This window comes from Belonocnema kinseyi, chromosome 5 (assembly GCF_010883055.1).
Source record: "Belonocnema kinseyi isolate 2016_QV_RU_SX_M_011 chromosome 5, B_treatae_v1, whole genome shotgun sequence".
NCBI lineage: Eukaryota > Metazoa > Arthropoda > Insecta > Hymenoptera > Cynipidae > Belonocnema > Belonocnema kinseyi.
Genome location: NC_046661.1, coordinates 88,253,053 through 88,260,778, shown reverse-complemented (window position 1 = coordinate 88,260,778; position 7,726 = coordinate 88,253,053).

The window sequence follows — 7,726 nt, the reverse complement described above, 5'->3', positions numbered from 1 at the left end:
TATCTGATTTGGGAAATTCCTGAATATTAAGCTTTGCGAATAAATAAATTCCTGAATTTGCAAATTCTCGAATTATAAAATTGCCGAATAAGAAAATTCCTCATTCAGAAAATTCTCTAATAATAAAATCTCTTAATTGAGAAATTCCCGATTTATAAAATTGCCGAATAATAAACTTCCCGAATAACTAAATTCCCGAATTATAAAATTCATGAATATGAAAATTCCCAAATAATTATCTTTCCCAATAATAAAAATCCCGAATTATAAAATTTCTGAATTTGAAAATTCTCGAATAATAAACTTCCCGAATTATGAAATTCTATAATAATGAAATTTCTAAATATAATAATTCCCGAATACTGGAATAGGGTTGTTTCCTGATTTTGGATAAAATAATTTTTCAATATATAATTTTAATTTGAATCGAAGATGCGTTATATTTTTTTTCCTTTGTGTCGTTCAGCAAAAAAAAATTATTAAAAATTGAAGGCGGCAAAACACTTATTCAAATTGGTGTCACGTGTTTGTCACGTGACTCAGAGGTTCTCATAATTATCTATCAATGTGACGATGCGAAACTCATGATAAAGAGGTTAGGCGACGGTCTGCTGTCAATTTGGACTATTTTGATACCTTTATTTGTTAAGGATTATGTGACAAAAAAAGTTACCCTGTTGTAATATTTGGTTTAAGAGTCAGTAGTATGTTGAAGGAAAACAGTCAGTGCAATTATTAACACATTTCAAAATCGCATATATTTACGAATTGTTTCAGTAAACCTGACTACATTTAAGTGCTTTTTAAATGAATTCTTTATACAAAAGTATTGGTTTTAAATGTTTTTCCAATGTTCATAATGTTTTTTAAACAATATTTTGAGACTTCAATTTTCGATGTGCACATAACCAAAAGAAAACATCGGCACATAAAAGATATTTGAGAATCACTGACAAGTGAGCTGTGATTGGTGGAAAATCCGATACCTTTGACGTCAAAGAGGCCCTCCAATCTATGTCGTGATAGAAAATTCATACTTTAACATTAAATTAAAAATAGTAAACAATATGTAACAAATATTTTATGGGCGTTTTTATAATTAGAATTTTATATACTATAAGATCCATTTATTGGGAAAATGATATCTGACTTTGGAAACAACCCTATTCTCGAATTAAAAAAATTCCAAATAATAAAATTCCCGAATTTAACATTTCCCGAATATTAACCTTCTTGAATGACAAAATTCCAGAATTATAAAGTTGCTGAATTAAAAAATTCCCGTACATATAATAAAATTTCTGAATTGGGAAATTACTGAGCAATAAAATATCTGAATTAGGAAATTACAGAATAATAAACTTCCAGAATTAACAAATTCCTGAATTTCATATTTTCCCAATAGAATAATAAAATGTGTAAATTGGGAATTTCCCGAATATTAAACTTTGCGAAGAACAAAATTACCGTATAAAAAATTCCTGAATTTGCAAATTCTCGAATTATAAAATTTCTGAATAATAAAATTCCTCATTTATCAAATTCCCGAATGAACAAATTCCTGAATTTTTAAATTCCCTAATAATAAGCTTCCAGAATAACAAAATTCTCGAATTAAAAAATTCCTGAATTTGGAAATTCCCGAATAATAAAATATCTGAATTGGAATATTCCCGAATAACAAAATCACCGAATTAAAAAATTACTGAATTTGGAAATTCCCGAATAATAAAGTTCCTTAATCATCAAAATTCCAAATAAAAACATTCCCGATTGATAAAATTTCTGACTTCAAAAATTCCTGCATAATAAAACTTCCGGACATTTCTGGTAATTTACGGTAATTTGATCAATTACGTACGGTAACTTTCCATAAATTACCGCAAAATTCTATTATCTGCAACAAAAATTTCCTCACAGTTTTTAAAGTGTGTGGGCTCATCATCGTAAAATGCGAGCTCGCACATAAATATATAATTTTCATTATTCACATCTGACGTCACTTTTCACTCCCTCGGGAGTGAAAAGTAGAGCATTAGCCCTGCTTCGTAGACGTCGAAAAGGGCTGAAATTTTGCATGTGTCGTAAAAAATTTTTTTAACTCTAATTCTTTTTTTCTGTTTTTCAGAATGTGCTCTGAATTCTGAAACAGGTGAGAAAAATGAGGAACCCGAAAGTGAAGTAGTCAATCCACCTTTAGGAACATCGCAGCCACGTAATTTTAGGGGAAGATTTGAGTTTTCTTCTGAATCCCGAATTCCTTATTCTCGTTCAAGATCCGACATTTCGTATTCGCAAATGGGAAACTTTCCTCCAACTGGAGTAGAAACAGAAACGCATATTTTCTGGGACAGAACAATAAAAAAAGTGGACAATAATCAGCAAGACCACTCGAAGCGATTTAAACGTATTTCAGCAGATCAGGCTCGTGAGTACTATCCGCCAAGTCCCCGTAACATTAATGAACAAAATCAACAAAATCAACAAATTCAGCAAAATCAACAAAATCAACGAAACCCGAATAATCCACGTTTTCAGCAGATTCAGCAAACTGAACAAAATGAAGAGAATCAACAAAATCGACAGATACGAAAGTTTCAACGTGGAAATTCCAGTAACAATTAGTAGTAGAGATAAATGTGAGCAACCTTAATTCAACAACAAAAATCGACATGGGAACCTTCAGAATTTTAAAAATTATTAAATTTCTCATTATAGACTATGCACACGATTCTTGTAATTTTTTTTATTTCTTACCCATTTTTTCTGTAAAAATGTAGTGTTAATTTTTGGGTATTGCTTGTGACCAAGATTGTTCCATTATTTTAATTTTTTAAACTAAATTATCAAAAATGGCTTCTAACAATTCATTGGACACACATCCTACTTAAGAAAAAAATAAATACTTGTTTATTTAAAAATAATTATGCTTTGGTGTTAATATTTTCAAACCTATTAATCATACAATCCTATATATTATTATTTTGAAACCACATAAAGAACCTTACAATAATTTGAAATAATTTTAAAAACTTAAAAATCTTTGGTTGAAAAATTGTTTATGTCAAAAATTCAATTATTTGTTTAAAAGTTCAACTGTTTTAGTTATTTCTTTTCATTCAAACATTTGTTTGAAAAATTATTTTATTTGGTTAAAAGTTATTTTAAATTCAATTATTTAATATTCTATTTTTGTTTTAGAATTTAAATTAATTAAATAAAATTTTTTCTATTTTGTGAAAAATCAAATTTTTTGTTGAAAATTGGACTCTCTTGTTTAAAAGTTATCTTTCTCAGTAGAAAAATCAACTGTCAATTAAAAATTCGTTTTTTTATAGAGAGTTAACCATTTAGTAGAAAATTATTTTTCTTTTTTTTTTTTAATTTCTGATTTTCGGTATGAAAACTAAACTATTTGATTGAAAAATATCCTTTTTTTGTGGAATTTAACTCATTTGTTAAAAATCAATATTTTTTAAATGAAAATTCAAACTTTTGGATTTTTTTGTTTAACATTTTTTTTAGTGGTCATATTTTAGGTTTGAATATTTAAACTTTTTTGTTTAAAAATGTTGTATTCGGTTTCAAAATTCATATCTTTTGGTACAAAAATTTCTGTTGAAAGTTCAGCTATTTTTTTAATTCGTTTTTTCTGTTGAAAAATTCAACTTACTTGGTTAAAAGTGGAAAGATATTGTTCGAAATTTAATTTTTTGGTTAAAGATTCATCATTTTAGTTGAAAATTCATCTATTTTGTTGAAAATCTATTTTTTTTTGTTTCAAATTTTTTTCTTTTCTAGAAAATTTAACTATTTGGTTCAAAGTTAACTTTTTTGTTGAAAACTTAACGCTTTTTAAAATTATTTGACTTTTTGTTTAGAAAATGGTAGGAAATTAAACTGTTCCATTAGAAATTAATTTGTGTATTACAAATTAACATTTTCTTTGTGAAAATGCAACCATTTGGTTAAAAAATTATGCAAATTTTTGTTAAAAAATCGTATTTTTGGATTGAAAATTTAATTGACTTGGTTGCAAGTTGAACTAAATTGTTAAAAAATCAGTTGCTTAGTTGCAGATTAAAAATCATAGTAATAAATGCATCTTTTTTTTTAATATACTTTTTTGTTGGGAAATTTAACTCTTTTGTTGAAAATAAATTCTTTTTGTTGAAAGTACATTTTTTAAACTGAGAAATTTACTCTACCATTTTTGGTTCAAAATTGATCATTTTTAGTTAAAACTCACCTATTAGGGTGCAAAATCATTGTTTTTTAATTCATATTTTTGTTTTAAAATTTGACTGTTTTTTTTTTTTAGAAAATTCGCCTTTTTGCCTAAAAGATTTCAAAGTTTGGCTGAAAATGCATTTTTTATGCTGAAAATTAAACTGCTTGATTTAAAAACCCTCTATTTTGTTGAAAATTAAAATATTTTGTTGAAAATCCATATTTTTTGCTAAAAAATTCGACTGTTTGTAGAAAATTCGCGTTTTTGTCTGTAAAGTTCAACACTATAGTTAAAAATATTTTTTGGTTGAAAATGCGTTATCGCAGGCTGAAAATTCAACTATTTTATTCTAAATTTTACTATTTTTTGTCAAATTTATTTATTTTGTAAAAATTTTTAATTATGTTGTTAAAAATTTAATTGGTTTTTAAAAAATTCACCTCTTTTTATAGAAAAAACAATCTTCTTCGCTGAATATTAAGCTTCTCGATTAAAGGATGAACCACTTTATTAAAAATTCATTTTATTGTTTAAAGATACGTCTTGTTGGTTAAAAATTGATCTATTTTGCGACAAATTAATATTTTCGGTATGGAAATTAAACTAGTTGATTAAAAATGAAGTTTCTTAGAGGAATTTAACTCTTTCTTTCAAATGATATTTTTGTTATAAAAATGCAACCTTCTGGGGTTTCATTTTTTTAAAATGTTTTTTAGTATTTATATTTTCGGGTTGCAAATTGAACCCTTTTGTTTAAAAGTATTGTATTCGGTTTTAGAATTCATATCTTTAATTAAAAACATTCTGTTGAGGGTTCAGCTATTTTGTTTAATTCGTCTTTTCTGTTCGAAAATTTAACTTACTTTTAGTTGAAAGTCAAAATATACTGTTCAAAATTTAGTTTTTTGGTTGAAGATTCATAGCTTTAATTTATAAATAAAATTTAACTATTTGGATGAAAATTAACTTTTTTGTTTTAAATCATTATTTTTCGTATGAAAATTCAACCATTTGGTTAAATAATAAGGGAAATTTTGGTTAAAATGTAATATTTTTGGTTTGAAAATTAAACTGACTTGGTTTAGAGTTGAACTAAATTGTTAAAAATTCAGTAGTTTAGTTTAAGATTTATAATTTTAACAACACATTTATCTTCTTTTTTAAAATTTAACTATTTTATTTCGACTTCGTTTTTTATTGCAAAATTCGAATATTTTGTTAGAAAATTCAACTAGCTGGTTGAAAATTAACTTTTTTGTTTGAAATGTAACTCCTTTGTTGAAAATTCATTCTTTCAGGTGAAAGTACATTTCTGTAGAATTCGCTGAGAATTTTTTTTTTCAATTTCTTTTTTTGTTCCGAAAATTTGAAATTTTATTTGCGTATGATTAAATTAACTCTCTATTTTGTTAAAAATAAAAAATTTTTGCGTAAAATCCATATTTTTTCTCAAAATATCGACTGTTTGTAGAAAATTCACATCTTTGTCTGGAAAGTTCAACAATTTGGTTGAAAATATCTTTTGTTTGAAAATTCATTTTCGCAGACCAATGATTAAACTATTTGATTAAAAGTTGCACAGTTTTGTTAAAAAATTAATTATTTTGTTAAAAATTCACCTCTTTTTATCAAAAATAATCTTCTTGGCTGAACATTAAACTTCTTGATCAAAGGATGAACTACTGCTTCGAAAATTCGTTTTATTGTTTAAAGATTCATTTCTTCGGTCAGAAATTTATCTATTTTGTAAAAAAATTCATATTTTGGTTTGAAAATTCAACATTTTTGTAAAAAATTTTCTTGCTTGGGTTAAAAAATTCAACTGTTGGGTAGAAAATTCGCCTTTTTGCCTGGAAACATTGGTTTAAAATGCATTTTTGTAAGCTAAAAAATTAACTGTTTGATTTAAAAATCCTCTATTTTGTTAAAAATTAAAATATTTCGCAAAAAATTCAATTATTTAGTTGAAAATTCATATTTTTGTTAAAAAATTCGATTTTTTGTAGAAAATTCGTATTTTTGTCTGGAAATTCCTGCAACTATTTTATTAAAAATTCCACTATTTTGTTGAAAATTTAATTATTTTGTAAACACTTGTAATTACTTGGTTGAAAATACACCTCTTTTTATAGACAAAAATCTTCTTGGCTGAAAATTAAACTTCTTGGTTAAAGGATCAACTACTTCATAAAAAATTAATTTGATTATTTAAGGATTCATCTATTCCCTTAAAAATGTATCTATTTTGTGGAAAATTCATATTTCACTTTGAACATTCATATTTCACTTTTAAAATTCAACTCTTTTGTACAAAATTTTCCTGGTTGGGTAAAAAAATTGAACAGTTTCGTTGAAAATTAGTTTTCTAAATTTTCTCGAAAATCTTTCTTTGTTGAAAATTTAACAGGTCCATCAAGCTAGCATCTACACAATAAAAATTGCGAAATTTCTTTTTATCAAAATTTTGAACTTGTAAAAATGTTACAAAGAACAAAATAGCCTCTTCTAATTCAAACTCTATATATTTTTTCGAATCCACATAAATAACCTTAAAATAATTTTAAATCATTTAAAAAACTTCAAAATCTTAGATTGAAATTTGATCATTTTTAGTTAAATTTAACAATTTGGTTGACATTTGTTGTTTATCTTCTTCTTCGTTTTCTTTATTCATAATGTGTCTCCAAAGTATTTACATGACTTCTAGTTCCTTATCTCTATTTCCTGTGTTAGCGCTATTTAGAACTTATTAGCAAACGAGTGAATGAGCAAACGAAAGCGAGAGTGCAAGCGAGAGAGAGAGCATGATAACGCAAACGCATCTTAGTCTACTTAACTTTTACATTACCATTACTTACAATCTTTACGTTTCGAATCCAAGCGACTTCCGTTTCATTTTTGTTTCACTTTGTTATACCTCCACTTGCCTTTTTTCTCATGCATTCTTTCATTCTCTCTCATTCGCTCCTCGAGCACCCTCCAACTCCTTCATCCATTCTTCTCCTAATCCATCCTCCCCTAGAATCTTAACCACATTCTCTTTTCAGCTTCCTTTATCTTCCATTCCTCTCCTACATCCTTTCCATACATGCTCCCATGTTTCCTCCTCCCATTCACATATTCTACACTTTCTGTTCTCTTCTTTTTCCCAATACATCCCCTTCCTTACCTCATTTCCCAATCTAAATCTTGCTATTCTGTTCCACCTTCTCTCTCCCCATCCCTTTTCTTAATACTTTGGTACTCCTTCCTTTTTTATCATCTTATACCATTTATTTTATTTTAATTTCTCAATCATCCCCCACCTTGTTATTAATTATTTTTCCCTCTCCCTTTTTTCCAATGCTTCACAGTTTACTCCAGTCCCGTCATCTATTTCTCTAACATTAAAAAACTCCCTCCTTTCTTCTTCCCATCTCGTTAATTCGATCGCCCTCCCTCTCCTCTCCTCTACCTCCATCAAACTCTTTCTTCCCATCTCTCCTCCCTTTCCCT